Raw genomic sequence first — 21,002 nt, forward strand, 5'->3', positions numbered from 1 at the left:
ATATACTTGGACAAATACCTACAAAATATTTTAAAGAACAAGCATTAATACCCTAACATTAAAAAAAATATTTTATTGAAGTACAGTTGATTTACAATGTGTTAATCTCTAGTGTATAGCAAAGTGACTCATTCTTTTCCATATTCTTTTCCATAAATAGTTTATCACAGGATATTGAATCTAGTTCCCTGTGCTATTCAGTAGGACCTTATTGTTTGTCCACTCTATTATATATACTAGTTTGCCTAACATTTTTTGAAAAATGCAAATCTATGAAATAGGTGTATGTTTGAATAGTTAAAGGGGCCAAAAAAATCCATACATATACACACACAAAATAAAAACAAATCAAGAAATACAAAGGGACAGTAACAGTATTAAAAAATTAATGCCAAGAATCATCAGCAAAACAAATTAAAATAAGACACTCTTGACATAATGTTGGCTAAATATTTGAGAGCACTGGAGTCCAAAGGTGTGGCAAACTCAGGACCTTCATATATCACTATTAGAAGAATAAAATGTATAGCCTTTCTGAGGGCAACATAGTAATATTCACTTGAGATCCTTTAAGCTGTTCATTTTGTAACTTTTGAACTAGAAATTTTGTTTCTAGGGCTTTATACAAATTAAATAATAAAATATAAACATGCAAGGGTATTTTTTACTGTTATATTTTTCATGAGTGAAATCAGAAGCAATCTGTATGTTCTCTATGTTCAACAATAGGATAATATTGAAATAAATAATATCAAATTTCTATAATGGAATAGCAAGCATCAAAACAATGTTCTTGAAAAAATAATGAATAAGAACATGGTACAAGTTCAGATGGAAAGAGAGAGATACAAAACTATATTTACAGCATGACACATACTTAAGTATATCGTAATAATTCCATATCTTAATTTCATTACGATAACCTAAAAATGTTTTATTTGATTATGAAAATCCTAAATCAGTGGTCAACACACTTTCTTGAAAGGCCACATTGTAAATAGTTTAGGCTTTGTGAGATTTAATTTGTATTTGATCACAGGCTAAGAGGAAAAATAGCAAAGGTATAATACAGGTTTTTATACTTTTATACAACCATTTAAATTATAACCATTTAAAGTTGTAAAACGGAGAAGGCAATGGCACCCCACTCCAGTACTCTTGCCTGGCAAATCCCATGGATGGAGGAGCCTGGTAGGCTGCAGTCCATGGGGTCGCAAAGAGTCGGACGTGAATGAGCGACTTCACTTTGACTTTTCACTTTCATGCATTGGAGAAGGAAATGGCAACCCACTCCAGTGTTCTTGCCTGGAGAATCCCAGGGGTGGGGGAGCCTGGTGGGCTGCTGTCTATGGGGTCGCACAGAATCGGACACGACTGAAGTGACTTAGCAGCAGCAGCAAAGTTGTAAAAACCGTTTTTAGCTTGTTCAGTTCAGTTCAGTCGATCAGTCGTGTCTGACTCTTTGTGACCCCGTGAATCGCAGCACGCCAGGCCTCCCTGTCCATCACCAACTCCCGAGGCCATGTTAAATAACAGGCAGCTGACTACAATTTTCCATTCCTATCCCCACATTAGTAACTAACTTGGTAAGCTCTCAAGTTGCTTTCTGGTTTAAAATGTCCTATTCAGTAGGTGGGAATATTAATACTTGCCTGATGCACTTCGCAGGACTGTGCCAAGAATCTGATGTGTAGGGAAGCTTTTGTCAAATGTAAACTCTAATACACACTTTATATATATATCTCTCTCTCACAGTGTAGAAGAATTTTCTGTCTTCTGGAGTTTCTTTTCCTTTTTTCTGCCTGCCAAATCCTACCAGTCCTTCAAGGTTAAACCCTTTCCCAAAAAGCCACCTCCACTCCTAAAGCTCTAACAATCTCTTTTTTCCTTCAAAGGATGTGCATGCCATTTAGATTTCTGTATGTGTGTGTGATTTTCTTTTTTCTCAAATTAGATGAAAGTACCTTGAGGGAAAGACTTGTCTTGGATATTGTTTTCTATCCCTCACTACAAATAGCTCATTGTAATTATTTTGAATTTATTATATATTTAAAACACATCAGTTAAATGAAATGACAGGAATTGTACTATTGCATCTGTTTCAGCATACTCAGCTTTGTGGTTCCACAAAGAAGACAACAACAATGCAGTCTTTTATTTGAAATTTTAAAAATTGTAACAACAAATAGGTATAAGAACATCATTTAACTTTCCAGGACAGCAAAATTGTCTCCCGTAACTCACAGCTACCACCATGCCCTCCTACTTCACTGAAAACTAAAAAGTAGTAATGGTGATAATACATGGCATCTAGGGAGTCCATGGACTTCTTTTAATTATAGGGAGTTGATTGTCTATATTTAGCTATTCTAAACTAGTATCATTTACAGATATAAAATCTCCATTTTCACAAGATGAAATCACTGAAGCATCATTAAAAAGAAGCTGCAAAACTTCAAACAGTAATTAATAATGTGCACCAGATGCTTCAAACTGCACACATTCCAAACGGACACCTCTTCTATGTTTCTTATTTAGTTACTAGACATTATTAGACAGATTTCTGCTTCACTGACTATGCTAAAGTCTTTGATTGTGTGGATCACAACAAACCGACCACCTTACCTGCCTCCTGCGAAACTTGTATGTGGTCAAGAAGCAACAGTTAGAACCAAACATGGAACAATGGACTGGTTCAAAATTGGGAAAGGAGTATGTCAAGGCTGTATATTGTCACGCTGCTTACTTAATTTATATGCAGAGTACATCATGCAAAATGCTGGGCTGGATGAAGCACAAGTTGGAATCAAGATTGCCTGGAGAAATATCAATAATCTCAGATATGCAGATGACACCACCCTTACGGCAGAAAGTGAAGAAGAACTAAAGAGCCTCTTGATGAAAGTGAAAGAGGAGAGTGAAAAAGCTGGCTTAAAACTCAGCATTCAAAAAACTAAGATCATGGCATCTGGTCCCATCACTTCATGGCAAATAGATGAGGAAACAATGGAAACAGTGACAGACTTTTCTTGGGCTCCGAAATCACTGTCGGTGGTGACTGCAGCCATGAAATTAAAAGATGCTTGCTCCTTGGAAGAAAAGTTATGACCAACCTAAACAGCATATTAAAAAGACCTTTGCTGGCAAAGGTCTGTCTAATCAAAGCCATGGTTTTTACAGAAGTCATGTATGGATGTGAGAGTTGGATTATAAAGAAAGCTGAGCACTGAAGAGTTGATGCTTTTGAACTCTGGTGTTGGAGAAGACTGTTGAGAGTCCCCTGGACTGCAAGGAGATCCAACCAGTCCATCCTAAAGGAAATCAGTCCTAAATTTTCATTAGAAGGACTGATGCTGAAGCATCCATACTTTGGCCACCTGATGCAAAGAGCTGACTCATTGGAAAAGACCCTGATGCTAGGAAAGGTTGAAGGCAGGAGGACAAGGGGACGACAGAGGATGAGATGGTTGGATGGCATCACTGACTCGATGGACATGAGTTTGAGCAAGCTCTGGGAGTTGGTGATGAACAGGGAAGCCTGGTGTGCTGCAGTCCATGGGTCGCAGAGAATCGGAAATGACTGAGTGACTGAACTGAACTGAAAATTACTATGTTGAAGCCCTAACTCCCAATGGGACAGTATTTGAAGATGGGATCTTTGGGTAGTAAACATTAGATGAGGTCATGAATGTGGGACCATCATGATAGGATTGGTGCCCTTATAAAAAGAGACACCAGAGCATTGCAGTCCCCCCATCCTCCCACACCCCCTTTAAGAATACAGCACAAAGGAAGCAATCTGCAGGCCAGAAAGAGAGCTCTCACTGGAACACAACACTGCTGACACCCTGATCTTGAACTTCCCAGGTTCTAAAACTGTGAGAAGTACATTTCATTGTTTTCTTGTACTGAGTCTATTTTGCTATAGCAGCCTGAGCAGAGTATTCACATTCTATGTTATAAGGCCAGGGAGCACTGGTTCTGGATATACCGATTCTGGGCTCTGGAGGTGAGAAGGGTTTGAAATAAAACAAAAAGAAGATATTTCTAGAAACTCCAAGAGATGGTAAAATTGAAAGAGCTATATCATTAGAAGTTCAAGAAACCAAATGGAATGACTTTTTAAAAGCTATGCCCAAGAAATAGAAGGCTTTCCCTAACTCCTAGAGAAAGAAGTAAGTGACCGAGGCCCCAAAGATAGTATCAGGGAATAGCAGAGTGGCTGAAATCAGGAATAGTTCAACTTGGCAGTTTGGGTGTCCAAAGAGAAAGAGTGGTGGCCCCATCACCATGGCAAGTGGAAACTAGGAGAAAAAAGTGGAGGAATAGCATAAGCAGCCAGAGCAAAGAGACAGCAGAGATAAGGGCAGCTGCTGGACTCTGCAGACAGATGGACACATCACTGGGTCTTCTTTGAGAGACACAAACTATAGAAGAATGGGAGTGCAGCCACTTGGCTAGTGGGAATTACAAATCTGGCAGATTTAGGGGCAGTCAGTTAAAGGAAATTTCCCCAGGAGACATGAGCTAGCAGAATGTTGGGCCCATTAAGATTTTACTTCATGGGGAAGATCCACTGGAGAAGGGAAAGTCTACCTACTCCAGTATTCTTGGGCTTCCCCTGTGGCTCAGCTGGTAAAGAATCTGCCTGCAATGCGGGAGACCTGGGTGTGATCCCTGGGTTGGGAAGATCCCCTGGAGAAGGAAAGGCTATCTGCTGCAGCATTCTGGCCTGGAGAATTCCATGGACTGTATAGTCCATGGGGTCGCAAGGAGTCGGACACGACTGAGGCACTTTCACTTTTACCAGTCAGTGTACGAATAAAAACATCAGGTTTGTAGAGGAGGCATTCCTTTGTGATAAGAAATGATAGTTTACCAAGAAGATACAAAAAAACTCCAGAAAACCAAGTTTAAATGCACAGCTATGTCATTTTATAAAGGGCTAAAGAACCCTATGCACCTTTATATCCTGCAAGGCCTCAACCACCCATCCATGAGTTGATGAACAATTATGTTGCTTCTGTATCTTGGCTATTGTAAATGACAGTGCTGTGAACACTGAAGTGCATGTATCTTTCTGAATTAGTGTTTTCATTTTTTCTGGATGTATATCCAGGAGTGGAATTGCTAGATCATATGATAGCTCTGTTTTTAGGTTTTGGGGAACCTCCATACTGTTTTCAAAAGTGGCTGCAGCAGTTTACTTTCCCACCAACAGTGTATGAGGGTTCCCTTTTCTCCACATCCTCGCCAACATTTTGTTATTTATGGTGTTTTGATGATAGCCATTCTGACAGGTGTGAGATATATCTCATTGTAGTTTTGATTTGCATTTCTCTAATGATTAGTGTGCTGAACTCCTTTTCATGTACCCATTGGCCTTCTGAGCCACCAGGGAAGCCCCATTAAATTTACCTAGTAGTAAATATTTACTTAACTACCAGTGCTCTTTGTTTGTTTCTATTGATTCACATTACTCCTAGATAGCACATTGAAAAGCAGAGACATTACTTTGCCAACAAAGGTCCATCTAGTCAAGGCTATGGTTTTTCCAGTAGTCATGTATGGATGTGAGAGTTGGACTGTGAAGAAAGCTGAGCACCGAAGAATTGATGCTTTTGAACTGTGGTGTTGGAGAAGACTCTTGAGAGTCCCTTGGACTGCAAGGAGATCCAACCAGTCCATTCTAAAGGCGATCACCCCTGGGTGTTCTTTGGAAGGACTGATGCTAAAACTGAAACTCCAGTACTTTGGCCACCTCATGCGAAAAGACTCTGATGCTGGGAGGGATTGGGGGCAGGAGGAGAAGGGGACGACAGAGGATGAGATGGCTGGATTGCATCGCTGACTCGATGGACGTGAGTCTGAGTGAACTCCAGGAGTTGGCAATGGACAGGGAGGCCTGGCGTGCTGCAATTCATGCGGTCGCAAAGAGTCGGACACGACTGAGCAACTGAACTGACTGACTCTTTATTGTCTTTTCATTTAGCTCACAGGACTCTTATTGTTTCTTGTAAAGTAATAATTTCTAATTTTACCTTCATTTTTAAAGGATAGTTCTTACTGGATTTAGAATTTTTGGTTGAGTTTTGTGTGTGTCAGTACTTTGAATATGTCACCCTACTAACTTCTGGCCTTCAGAGTTTTTGGTGCAAAATCAGCTCTGATGCTCATTTAATCTTAATGAACATCATTTATAGATGATGAGTTTCTGTCTTTTTGGTTTCAAGCATTTCTCTTTGTCCTAGTCTTTAAAGAACTGAATGATGATTTATCCACATATAGATCTGTTTGAGTTTATACTACCTGGAATTTATTGAGTTTCTTGGATGTACAGATTAATGTTTTTCATCATATTTTAGAAATTATGGGACGTTAGTTCTTCAAATATACTTTCTGTTCCTTTCCTTCTGTAACCCCCATTATGTGTATGTTGATCTGCTTTAAGATTCCCGGCAGGTTTCTCAGGCTCTGTTCATTTTCCTTCATTCTCTTTTCACTGTTTTCCTCAGACTAGATACTCTTAGTTAATGTATCTTCATGTTCATTGATCCTTTCTTCTGCCTGGTCAAGTATGCTGTTAATTTTGCATTTCAGTTATTATACTTATCTATTGCATAGTTTCTATTTGGTTTCTTTTTACTTCCTTTTATTGGTATTTTCTAATTGACATGAATATTTTCTATTGATATACACATTGTCATCAGACTTTCCCTTTAATTCTTTAGACATGGTCTTTGAGTATATTTAAAATAGCTGATTTAAAGTCTTTATCTAGGAAACCCAATGGCTGAGATTCCACCAGGACAGTTGTTACTAGTTGATTTAATTCCCTTTGTATGGGTTTTACTTTTTTGTTTCTTCACATGTCAAATAATTTTGGTTAACAACTGGACATTTAAAATAATATAATAAGGCAACTTTAAAATTCAGATTCTCCCCCTCTCCAGAGTCTGTTGTTGATGCTATTTATAATTCTTGTTGGCATTTATTGTTTAGTACTTCTATGAAATAATTTTTTGAATTCTGTATTCTTTATCATTTGCAGCTGCTGAAATCTCTGCTGAGTTAGTTTAGTGCTTAGCCGATGACTTCACAGAATGTTTCCTAAACGTCTGGAACCATTACATTCTCCAGGGGACTCCCTGTGTGAGTTGAAGCGTGCCGTCAATATTCAGTTAGGTAGGTAACTCTGCCTTAGTTTTTACTTCATATTTTCACAGAGCCTCAAGGTCTGTGAGTATTGTGGGCCTTCTCAGGTATTTTTTGAGTATTAACATAGCTTTGCACATGTACATCTCTTTCCTTTTGAGCTTTTTGGTTAGTGTATTATTTGTGTCAGCTGTTCTCCACTGCCTCAAGCAGCTGTACTGTAAAAATATTTACCAAATGCTCTCTCAGGAGATGCTTTTGGTACCCAAGTTTGAATGAGGCCAAATAAAAACAAAACTTTTGATTGAGGTCTTACAGGGAATCACTGGATAGGTGAAATAATAATTCTTTGGGAATGAACTCCTGTCTGCTCTTTCTAGTATCAGGAATGTGGACTGTTATTTTCCAGGTGATCACTAAGCTGGGGGTGGGGAAATGGAAGTGAGAAATAGATTTAAGGGTCTAGATCTGATAGATAGAGTGCCTGATGAACTAGGGAATGAGGTTTGTGAAATTGTATAGGAGACAGGTATCAAGACCATCCCCATGGAAAGGAAATGCAAAAAAGCAAAATGGCTGTCTGGGGAGGGCTTACAAATAGCTGTGAAAAGAAGAGAAGCAAAAAGCAAAGGAGAAAAGGAAAGATATAAGCATCTGAATGTAGAGTTCCAAAGAATAGCAAGAAGAGATAAGAAAGCCTTCCTCAGTGATCAATGCAAAGAAATAGAGGAAAACAACAGAATGGGAAAGACTAGAGATCTCTTCAAGAAAATTAGGAATACCAAGGGAACATTTCATGCAAAGATGGGCTCGATGAAGGACAGAAATGGTATGGACCTAACAGAAGCAGAAGATATCAAGAAGAGGTGGCAAGAATACACAGAACTGTACAAAAAGATCTTCATGTCCCAGATAATCACGATGGTGTGATCACTGACCTAGAGCCAGACATCCTGGAATGTGAAGTCAAGTGGGCCTTAGAAAGCATCACTACGAAAAAAGCTAGTGGAGGTGATGGAATTCCAGTTGAGCCATTCCAAATCCTGAAAGATGATGCTGTGAAAGTGCTGCACTCAATATGCCAGCAAATTTGGAAAACTCAGCAGTGGCCACAGGACTGGAAAAGGTCCGTTTTCATTCCAATCCCAAAGAAAGGCAATGCCAAAGAATGCTCAAACTACCACACAATTGCACTCATCTCACATGCTAGTAAAGTAATGCTCAAAATTCTCCAAGCCAGGCTTCAGCAATATGTGAACTGTGAACTTCCTGATGTTCAAGCTGGTTTTAGAAAAGGCAAAGGAACCAGAGATCAAATTGCCAACGTCCGCTGGATCATGGAAAAAGCAAGAGAGTTTCAGAAAAACATCTATTTTTGCTTTATTGACTATGCCAAAGCCTTTGTGTGGATCACAATAAACTGTGGGAAATTCTGAAAGAGATGGGAATACCAGACCACCTGACCTGCCTCTTGAGAAACCTGTTTGCAGGTCAGGAAGCGACAGTTAGAACTGGACATGGAACAACAGACTGGTTCCAAATAGGAAAAGGAGTATGTCAAGGCTGTATATTGTCACCCTGCTTATTTAACTAATATGCAGAGTACATCATGAGAAACGCGGGACTGGAAGAAACACAAGCTGGAATCAAGATTGCTGGGAGAAATATCAATAACCTCAGATATGCAGATGACACCACCCTTATGGCAGAAAGTGAAGAGGAACTAAAAAGCCTCTTGATGAAAGTGAAAGAGGAGAGTGAAAAAGTTGGCTTAAAGCTCAACATTCAGAAAACAAAGATCATGGCATCCGGTCCCATCACTTCATGGGAAATAGATGGGGAAACAGTGTCAGACTTTATTTTTTGGGGCTCTCAAATCACTGCAGATGGTGATTGCAGCCATGATATTAAAAGATGCTTACTCCTTGGAAGGAAAGTTATGTCCAACCTAGATAGGATATTCAAAAGCAGAGACATTACTTTGCCAACAAAGGTTCATCTAGTCAAGGCTATGGTTTTTCCTGTGGTCATGTATGGATGTGAGAGTTGGACTGTGAAGAAGGCTGAGCACCGAAGAACTGATGCTTTTGAACTGTGGTGTTGGAGAAGACTCTTGAGAGTCCCTTGGACTGCAAGGAGATCCAACCAGTCCATCCTGAAGGAGATCAGCCCTGGGATTTCTTTGGAAGGAATGATGCTAAAGCTGAAACTCCAGTACTTTGGCCACCTCATGCGAAGAGTTGACTCATTGGAAAAGAGTCTGATGCTGGGAGGGATTGGGGGCAGGAGGAGAAGAGGACGGCAGAGGATGAGATGGCTGGATGGCATCACTGACTCGATGGACATGAGTCTGAGTGAACACCAGGTGTTGGTGATGGACAGGGAGGCCTGGCGTGCTGTGATTCATGGGGTCGCAAAGAGTTGGACACGACTAAGCAACTGAACTGAACTGAAATTAAAAAAACACTACAAAGTTCACTGTTCCTATAGAGATACAGCTGTTTTGTTTTGTATAAATGTGTCCAGGGTTGCTTCAAGTTACAGTTCTGGAAAAGTTTGATTCTGACAATTGTTGCCAGTTTTTTTCATTGCCTTGATGGAGGGGCACATTTGAAGGTCTTTACTCTGTCATTTTCACTCATACATCTTGGAAACTTAAGTTATGAAAATCTTCAAATGTGGAAAAAACTATTTCCCTCAAAATGCCAGATAATAAGATGTTACTAACATGAGATGGCATTTTGAAAGCACATCTTCATGTTGATAGCTCCATGAATGTTTTAGTGGAGGTAGTCCCATGCCCAAGCTTAAGTGAGACTCTTCCTCTTATGGGTAAATGTAGGGCCCTTTGAAATGACTGAAGCAGCATCACTGGAAGAGTGGTCTATTATTTCCAATACCATGGGGAAGGGAGATTATGATTTGAGAATTTAGAAGGAAATGCTACTCTGGGGGAAAAATCGATGATGGTTCAGGAAGCATGAGTTGACAGGTTTCAAAAGCAGCTGGAATCAGTCAGCCAATACCCTGTGAGGTACCTGTGTAAGGGAACTGAGATTCCAGTCTTGGGACATGCTGCGGTAAACTGAGGTATTGAGAACATTTCTCCCTCGAAGAACCCAGTTGGCTTCACTGGAGATCTAGTTCCATAAGCATCACTGGAACAGGGGACCCTGAATCTACTGAACCATGAAGGATGAGTCTTTAACATCTCCCCTTGTGGCAGCAGGAAGCAAAGACAGTAGTGGACTCATGAGCTTCTTCTTTTCACTATGACCCTCCCTCCTTTTTTGACTGTAAACCTCTAAGGCCCCTGTATAATTTAGTGAAGAGGCAGACCAAAGAGAAAGAAAATAGATTTCCTATAAATAAGGCAGGAATTGCTTAAATGAACAATTACTTAGAAAAGTAAATAAGTACTACCATATTTTAATTCCTTATTTGTGTAGTGGTTCATACTAGGCTATATACAATATATCATTTGTATATATCCTTCTTGGCAAACAACCTCCCCTCAGTTGATTGGATAAATCTCCATTCATATTTTCATTTAGCATCTATAGCTTCCTTTTGGCCCAGCATATCATAATTGACATTATAAAGTGATAAACTGAAATGGATAAACTCATGATTCATGTTCTTAAACTAGATAAAAAAGGATGATCTGAAAATTCCTATCTTCTTTTGCTTATCCCTATAGAACCTAGATCCAGATACTTGAGCTGGTGGCAGCTTCTTGCCAATGCATGGATGCCTGCATTGGTTACCTGTTGGCATTCACTCACATCAAGATAACTGTAGAGTTTAATTTAAAATGATTTAGTAGGGACTTTCCACAAATTGGCACACTCACTTTCTCCTCTCTTAGCTAGCAGGACAAGAATTGGTGTGTCTCTATGAGGAGAAACACTAGCTTCATATTTAACTAGCTGAGAGAAAAGGCCATTTCTATAGAATTTGCTGCTATAAAGAAGACACATATGCTTCAAATCACATGGTGCATTGCCCCAAGTCTCAGTTTCCTAAATAGAGAAAAGGCTCTGTCTTCTATGTTCCACACATCTATTTGGTTAAGTACCATGAGCTCTGAGCAACTAACAAGTTTAGCCTTATCTAGATTTTCATAAAATGTTCTGATCAGAAGAATTATTTTAAAAAAGGTGTTAGAGATGAAATATAAACTATATTTCCATGATCAGAGTTCAAATAAAGCTCAAATATTTCTGCTGCTTTGTTTAAATAATTTAAGTATCAAAATCAAGAAATAGAAAAGACTGTTCTAAATGAAAAACTATTTGAGAAATCATTGTCAAATTTTTGCAAGGGCAAAAATAGCTTTAGCTTTCAGAATAGAGAACTTCTACATAAACATTTACACAGATACAATAATAATAACAACCATATTATTAACTTTGAATTGTTCCTGTTATTTATGTTATTATTCCCCTTTCTTCTTCCATTTCTAAAATCACCTTGTGGAGTCAGTTTATAATCCTTCAAACATCACCTCCTTCGTCTTCTCTTATTTCTAGAAACCACCACACCCTACCTGCCTTGCTTCTCCAGGGAAGCAAATACCCATCTCTAAAGCCTCTGCTTGGCTTGACTGGGAGCCATGGGTAACAGCTTGTAACAAGGTGCACTGCTGGTAGCAGGAATAACATTGGTTGCCTTTTACTCCTTTTCCCTTCTTCTAAACAAAAGAGGACATTCTTGGGAAGTGGAAAATTCACTAGATGAGTTCAGATGCTGGAGTCAAAAGTGCTGACTTTGTGTCCCTGTTCTATGATTCTTCCATGACATTCAACCCAACTCTCTTAGAACACATAAAACCAGGATACCCCTAACTATGTATGTTGCTCATTAAAGATGAAAACAGTTTTCTTATTTAGGAAAAATAGCATAGGATGTGCAACCAGATGACTTGATGGGGAAGCCTACACTGCCACTTACTGATTAGGCAAATTTGGACATGTTACTTAATTCCTTTGAACCCCAGTTTCCCTTGGGGAAAAAATGGGGAGAACTGCTTAACACTTAAAGAGTTATTACTGTGAATAAATACATTTCTCTGTGAAAGTGCTAATCAAATAGAAGGCAACGTTATTTGACAGGTAGCATATTGTGGATTTCCTAGTTGCTCTTCTATCCCCTATGTTTTCAGGAGTTGTGTGGTCACTGTTTTCTGCAGTCTTTGATGCTACTGCTGGTGTCTTTGCCTTTTCAAAGTGCTCTTCCACGAGAGAGACACTTGTTTGCAGTGAATGTTGTCTGGGCACTAGTACTCAATGGTGGGGAGAGCACCTGTTAATCAGATGACTGGGATCCAATCCCAGCTCTGCCGCTGCCCATCTGTGTGAGCTTGGGAAAGTCATGACATCTCTCTGGGTCCTGATAACATCCTCATTATTTAAGCAAGTGCTTGGATTAGGGGATGTTTAAGGATTTTTTCAGCTCAGAAATTCTAAGTCTATCATTAATTTAGATATATGACAAGTTATTGATACTTTCTTTTAGGTGCCTCACCTATAGGATGGCCCTTTTCTTTTTTTTAATGGGACACTCATGCTGGAGCCCTGAGCTACCATGTAAGAAGTTTTACTATCCTGAGGTCTCCCATGTTGTGAGGAAGCCTAAGCCGTAAGGAAAGGCCATGTATAGGTTCTTCAGTTGATGTTATCAGCTGAGTCCAGAGTTCAAGTCATCCCTGTCCAGATGCCAGACGTGAGTTAAGGAGCCGCCAGATGATTCTAGACCCAGTCATTAAGTCACCACGGCCTGATACTTCCCTGGTGGTTCAGTGGTTGGGCATCTGCCTGCCAATGCAGGGGACATGAGTTTGGGGCCTGGTCTGGGAACTGGGATCCCACATGCCTTGGTAGCAACAGCTACTGAAGCCCATGTGCCCTAGAGTCTGTATTCTGTAACAAGAGAAGCCAGCACAATGAGAAGCCTGTTCACCACAACTAGAGAGTGGCCCCCACTCAACACAACTGGAGAAAGCCCATGCACAGCAACTGGGACCCATTACGGCCAAAAATAATAGGTGAATAAATAAATAAATATTAAGTTACCTCAGCCTTTCAGTCTTCCCAGCTGAGGCCATAGACATGGTGGAAGAGAGACAAGCTATCTTTCCTATGCACTTTCCACATTAAAAAACCACAGACTCTAACGAAATGGTTATTTCACACTATTGAATTCCAGGATGGTTTTTATGCAGCAACAGCAACGGAAACATACTCTTAACAATACCATATTGCATAAAGATACAAAAATTTCCCCATTGTATTTTGAAGCTCTGTTATTTGGGATTAAAAGCTCTGCAATTTGGGGACAAAGTGTCATGAGATGGGAATTAATTAAGCAAATAGTGCCATGGCTCAGATCCTTGCATGCCACATCTTTCTCTGGTGAATGCTCATGGGTAAGTGGGCTTCTGTCATGGAGTGCATTTCCTCTGTGACCACTCTGCCTTCTCTTACCTCTTCCCACTGTCCCAGCTCTTGCTTATGTTTGATGGTAAAAGAAAGCAGTAGAGTTCAGAGTTCAGAATCCTTACAGTTCTGTTTTAGAATTCATATCCTAAATTGGCTCTTCAAAAAAATCATTCTATGAGGCCACCATCACCCTAATACCAAAACCTGACAAAGATGCCACAAAAAAAGAAAACTACAGGCCAGTATCACTGATGAACATAGATGCAAAAATCCTTAACAAAATTCTAGCGAACAGAATCCAACAACACATTAGAAAGATCATACATCATGACCAAGTGGGCTTTATCCCAGGGATGCAAGGATTCTTAAATATCCACAAATCAATGTAATACACCACATTAACAAATAGAAAAATAAAAACCATATGATTATCTCAATAGATGCAGAGAAAGCCTTTGACAAAATTCAACATCCATTTATGATAAAAACCCTCCAGAAAGCAGACATAGAAGGAACATACCTCAACATAATAAAAGCTATATATGACAAACCCACAGCAAACATTATCCTCAGTGATGAAAAATTGAAAGCATTTCCCCTAAAGTCAAGAACAAGACAAGGGTGCCCACTCTCGCCACTACTATTCAACATAGTTTTGGAAGTTTTGGCCACAGCAATCAGAGCAGAAAAAGAAATAAAAGGAATCCAAATTGGAAAAGAAGAAGTAAAACTCTCACTGTTTGCAGATGACATGATCCTCTACATAAAAACCCTAAAGACTCCACCAGAAAATTACTAGAGCTAATCAATGAATATAGTAAAGTTGCAGGATATAAAATCAACACACAGAAATCCCTTGCATTCCTATACACTAACAATGAGAAAATAGAAAGAGAAATTAAGGAAACACTTCCATTCAGCATTCCAACCAAAAGAATAAAATACTTAGGAATATTTCTACCTAAAGAAACAAAAGACCTATATATAGAAAACTATAAAACACTGATGAAAGAAATCAAAGAGGACACTAATAGATGGAGAAATATACCATCTTCATGGATCAGAAGAATCAATATAGTGAAAATGAGTATACTACCCAAAGCAATCTATAGATTCAATACAATCCCTATCAAGCTACCAATGGTATTTTTCACAGAGCTAGAACAAATAATTTCACAGTTTGTATGGAAATACAAAAAACCTCGAATAGCCAAAGCTATCTTGAGAAAGAAGAATGGAACTGGAGGAATCAACCTACCTGACTTCAGGCTCTACTACAAACCCACAGTCATCAAGACAGTATGGTACTGGCACAAAGACAGAAATATAGATCAATGGAACAAAATAGAAAGCCCAGAGATAAATCCACACACCTATGGACACCTTATCTTTGACAAAGGAGGCAAGAATATACAATGGAGAAAAGACAATCTCTTTAACAAGTGGTGCTGGGAAACCTGGTCAACCAATTGTAAAAGAATGAAACTAGAACACTTTCTAACACCATACACAAAAATATACTCACAATGGATTAAAGATCTAAACAAGGACCAGAAACTATAAAACTCCTAGAGGAGAACATAGGCAAAACACTCTCCGACATAAATCACAGCAGGATCCTCTATGACCCACCTCCCAGAATATTGGAAATAAAAGCAAAAATAAACAAATGGGACCTAATTAAAATTAAAAGCTTCTGCACAACAAAGGAAACTATAAGCAAGGTGAAAAGACAGCCTTCAGAATGGGAGAAAATAATAGCAAATGAAGCAACTGACAATGAATTAATCTCAAAAATATACAAGCAATTCCTGCAGCTCAACTCCAGAAAAATAAATGACCCAATCAAAAAGTGGGCCAAAGAACTAAACAGACATTTCTTCAAATAAGACATACAGATGGCTAACAAACATATGAAAAGATGCTCAACATCACTCATTATCAGAGAAATGCAAATCAAAACCACTATGAGGTACCATTTCAAGCCAGTCAGAATGGCTGCGATCCAAAAGTCTACAAGCAATAAATGCTGGAGAGGGTGTGGAGAAAAGGGAACCCTCTTACACTGTTGGTGGGAATGCAAACTAGTACAGCCACTATGGAGAACAGTGTGGAGATTCCTTAAAAAACTGGAAATAGAACTGCCATACGACAGCAGTGGGATTGCACAATCCCACTACTGGGCATACACACCGAGGAAACCAGAGTTGAAAGAGACACGTGTACCCCAATGTTCATCGCAGCACTGTTTATAATAGCCAGGACGTGGAAGCAACCTAGATGTCCATCAGCAGATGAATGGATAAGAAAGCTGTGGTACATACACACAATGGAGTATTAGTCAGCCATTAAAAAGAATAAATTTGAATCAGTTCTAATGGGGTGGATGAAACTGGAGCCTATTATACAGAGTGAAGTAAGCCAGAAATAAAAACACCAATACAGTATAATAACACGTATATATGGAATTTAGAAAGATGGTAATGATAACCCTGTATGTGAGACAGCAAAAGAGACACAGATGTATAGCCTTTTGGACTCTGTGGGAGAGGGCAAAGGTGGGATGATTTGGGAGAATGGCACTGAAACATGTATATTATTATATGTGAAATGAATCGCTAGACCAGGTTTGATGCATGATACAGGATGCTCAGGGCTGGTGCACTGGGATGACCCAGAGGGATGGGATGGGGAGGGAGGTGGGAGGGGGGATCAGGATGGGGAACACATGTACACCCATGGCAGATTCATGTCAATATATGGCAAAACCAATACAATATTGTAAAGTTTTTAGCCTCCAATTAAAATAAATAAATTTATATTTAAAAAAAACATGAAAAAAAAATCTTTGGTCCAACAAAGTCTCACATATCCCCAAATCATGCATCCATTCCTTTCCTTTTGCCTCAATTCCAGTCAGTGATGATGGGTCAAGTCATTGCAGAGAATGATGCTGGCTGCTCTGCCAAGACACAAAAATGTATCAGGTGGAATCCTGGCTTCCAGTCCATCCATCCATCGACTAGAGTGTATTGGTTATTCCAGTGACTTAAATAAAGAAAAATCAAAAAAACAAAGCCAAAACCCTAAAGATTTATGTAACCACTTTTCTGGGGTCTGGTTAGGATCCCACAGAGAAGAAAGTACCCGAGAGTTTCCAGATAGGTGTTGATTGCCACCAAGCTCAGGTCTGTTACCTGAGAGCAGGAGCTGAGGACCAGACTGTCAAATTTAGGACATCATGTGCAATGAGATGGACAGTCTGATCTCTCACCTACAGGAGAATACAGACAGGATTTATTTTCAAGCACACGTCTCTCTTCACAGAGAAGATGGGGCAATGAATGGAGAGTGTTAGAGATTAAAATGTTCGTTTTTCTCAGCTGTGTTATAATCATCATCACAATCATATTAATAGTTTTCATTGGAGGACTGCCTGAGGTATGTTGGATTCTGAGCAAGGGATTTTATGTGTGTTAGCTCTAAATCTTTCAGTAGTCCCAACAAAATAGATATTTTTATCCCCACTTTACAAATAAGGAAATTGTGGGTCTGGTAATTAAATGTCTTGTTAAAGCTACCCCTGTGTAAAAAACAAAGCTGAAAATCAAATCTGGAACTGGTGGTTCCAAAGCCCATGCTTTTTCCAAAGCATTTTCAGTTTAGAAATAAACTGTGATCTGATGCAAGCACCAAGGTTCTTTATTAGTAAAATCAGCAAGTAAGAGAGACCTTGAAAAACTGATGATATAAAATGAAATTAGCTGTAAGATTCTACAGTGAAAAGTGTAGGTTTCATAGGTTGTGTTTTAATGAAACAAGTTATGAAATGCTAATAAACTAATGTTATAAAGGATCAGGATGTACCAAACTGGAACCTGATAAATGTTGGAAAATCAATATAATCTATGGCTAACTCCAAGATTTTATATGATTTTTCTACTTATCTTAACTATTGCTCATTAGGTTTTTACTTTTGACCATCATTTTAATGACTACATAGTACTCTATTAACATAAATATTTTATTTCCCTAATATCATCATTATATAAAAAATCACTAATAAGCACCTAATTGTAATTAGGATGGTGCTAGGCACTGAACACAGACCCAAGCCATAAAAAAGAATGAAATCTTATCATTTGTGACAACATGAATGGCCCTAGAGGGTATATGCTAAGTAAAATAAGTCAGAGAAAGACAAATACTGTATGATTTCACTTACATGTGGAATCTAATATAATAAAACAGGAACAGAGTTATAGATACAGAGAAAAAAAAGAGCTGGTTTCCAGAGGTGGGAGGGTAGGAGGAAGAGAGAAGTAGCTGAGGGAGATTAAGAGATACAAACTCCCAAATGCAAAATAAATGAATCGCAGGTATGAAATGTGCAGTGTGAGGGAATATATAATTGTTTTTTTTTTTTTAAGTAAAACTTACAGAGTAGGCAAATTAAGAAGAAGCTATTCATTTTACAGATGATTCTAGGCAAAGTTCTTAAGTATAACAAGCTCTTACTATACATTCAAAATGAGAATTGATTCTCAAAAATTCAATTGACACATAATTTACTGTGATACAGCCTTCAGAACCTGGTTTCAACCCAATCATGAAGTTAACAAAAATTTACAGTGCACTGAATATGTGCTGGGAACTGAGCTTTGCTTCGTGATCAACACCGAAAGCCCCAATGACCTTTTGGGGCTAGGCTCCAAATCTGTGCTCTTGCACATCTGTTTTAGTGCCAGAATCTACAGAATCCCCATCTGAATATCAAGGAGAGTCATGGACATGTTTATCCCATATTGTGTTTAGATTAACAACAGAAACTCAAATATGATAGTAATACAGCATTAGTACACTCAAATAATTTAAGCAATAGGCCCTGTCCTTGTAGGGCACCCATCATCTTATTTAGGATATTGAGTAATCCAGAATGGCTCACATAATGCTCATTTAGGAACTCTTCATGGATTAAAAGTGAATGCCTAGAAACTGAGTAAGATTGAGCTATTGTTGTGTGAGTTTGCTGTTTTGAGTGAAAAGAGACTAAGAATGAAAGCTTACTTATTCCCAGAATTTTGAGTTTGTGAAAGACTTCCCCAAACATATCTAAATACAACATCAAGCAAGCTAAGAGCAAACTGTCATCTCTTAAAGAAGAATTCCTTTCAAAGACATGACATTTTGATTAAAAAGAAGGAGAAATATAGTATTGTTCTTCTCTTGTTAATTCATTCAGGGTTTAAGGCAAGAACACTTCAGAACCCAAGATAATCCTAGTAAAAAGAGAAAACTGAGAACTTAAAATTTTTAATGCAACTGCTGAAGTCAGAATATCTTTTCATTGGCTTCCAATCAACCAGCATCAAACAGAATGATAATAATCTGTTTTCAGCCAGAAGTACTATCCACTCCAAGCTCACAGAATTTCAATCAACATTTAATTTGTGAAAAGCAGCCTGTCCCATTGTCACATCACCGTTTGGCTAATCATGTCTGAGGGGGAGGACAGATTCCCTTCTCACACAGACTGAAGCCAAGTGAATATAGTGGGGGAAACCAGCAAACCTGGGTCCAGACTTACAAGCTTCATGACCTGGACCATTTTTCTTTCACCTCCCAGAACCTCAATGACTCTACCTGTAAATTGGGGACAATGCTTCTTCTCACACAGGTAGATGGGAAGCTGGTGAAATAATGTGTGTAACAAGTGCCTTATATGTTCCTGAAACATGGAAGGGGCTCTGTAAATAATAGCTATTATCATTATCTCTTATTTAATAGTTCCATTGAATTATTGTAAATACTAACTCAGTTAGAAGAATGGAAAAGATTCAGTTAACTAGGTCAACTTTTAGATCTGCTACCTACATATTCTATAACCAAATAGCAATGTTTTCTCAGTGAAACAGTTTCAAATATTTCTTCTCTTGAGTAGAAGAAATGGTCCACTGTCCAAACCCTTTCTATCACACCGATACTCTGTGATTCTGTCCCCTGTAAAATGTACATTTCAGAACATTATTTCATGATGAGGTGGGAAAGACATGGAAGCATTATTTAGTTTTATGTTCTGAAAACTTAGGCAGGTGGAAACCAATTAAAATGTCAGTCTGAGTCCAAGAAGTCTCATCATTTTGAGGCCAGCAACATTAAGGGCAGTCTCCTCCTGTAAGTTCTCCAGGCTCCTGACCAGGCAGGCCTTAGAGACCTTGGGGACTCTCCCAATATTCAGGATCTGAAGGTGTGAACACTGCGAGGCCAGGGAGCCCACACTCCTGGCAGTAAGAGCAAGGCAGCCAAATACTTCTATTTTGTGGAGACTCTGGAAGGAAAAAAAAAAAGTAAAATATTATACTGTACTCCCTGATTCACTGCACTTGAGCAGATTCCCCAAGTCACCTGAATGACATTTTTACTTTTTCATGGTGGAAAGTCTGCATTTTAACATTATATTTGAGAAGTGAACATATAGTGCTGATAACACGAAATGAACTGGTAGACTTGATCAACAGATAAAGAAAATTCACTAAGCGTGGTGCCCTCAGCAAATCCAAGCCATGTTGATTCGCCTTATTTATGGTAGTTGTGTTCTAGGAAGCTGCTCAAACACTGGGTTAGCAAATCCTCAATCATTGCCCGTAAGGAAATACAGGGTTAGATAACTGTGAGCTTCTGGCATAATGTTTTTGTCAACTGGTTAATACATAACCTTGTTTTAATGTGTGTTTTTGTTTAAAAGCACCTCATTTAATGTATATTATTGATTCATTAACACTGAACTCATGGCCAACAGGACTATAACTCGTACTTGAACAAAGCCAGTTTGACATGTGTATTTACTCTACAAGACACACCATAGCCCTCTCACCCTTAGGAATACTAAATAGCTCTTCAGTACTATATTTGGAGGCCATTTTAATAGCAAGTCACTAATAAAAAGCACAAACAATGGGAAAACATGGCACTAAATGGACCATGAAAAGGATACCTCCTTACAGTAGGACTAAAACAAGAAGATAGAACCTCACCCTATTGGATCTCAGCTGAGAACATGCACCTTGGACAACTCAATTTTTCAGTTCAGTTCAGTTGCTCAGTCGTGTCCGACTCTTTGCGACCCCATGAATCACAGCATGCCAGGCCTCCCTGTCCATCACCAACACCTGGAGTTCACTCAAACTCATGTCCATCGAGTCGGTGATGCCATCCAGCCATCTCATCCTCTGTCGTCCTCTTCTCCACCTGCCCCCAATCCCTCCCAGCATCAGGGTCTTTTCCAATGAGTCAACTCTTCACATGAGGTGGCCAAAGTATTGGAGTTTCAGCTTCAGCATCAGTCCTTCCAATGAACACCCAGGACTGATCTCCTATAGAATGGACTGGTTGGATCTCCTTGCAGTC

The 21,002-nt window shown here is 39.0% G+C and overlaps 1 long non-coding RNA gene across 2 annotated transcripts in view; it reads right to left on the minus strand.

The window, feature by feature from the left end:
- Positions 1-18,892: 18,892 nt before the first annotated feature.
- The window catches only part of LOC113897387, a 35,525-nt gene continuing 33,415 nt past the window's right edge, over positions 18,893-21,002 (minus strand). For both annotated transcript variants that reach the window (XR_003512334.1, XR_003512335.1), the window contains exon 3: positions 18,893-19,923. This is a non-coding gene — a long non-coding RNA (uncharacterized LOC113897387). The remainder of the gene's footprint in view (positions 19,924-21,002) is intronic.

This window comes from Bos indicus x Bos taurus, chromosome 8 (genome assembly GCF_003369695.1).
Source record: "Bos indicus x Bos taurus breed Angus x Brahman F1 hybrid chromosome 8, Bos_hybrid_MaternalHap_v2.0, whole genome shotgun sequence".
NCBI lineage: Eukaryota > Metazoa > Chordata > Mammalia > Artiodactyla > Bovidae > Bos > Bos indicus x Bos taurus.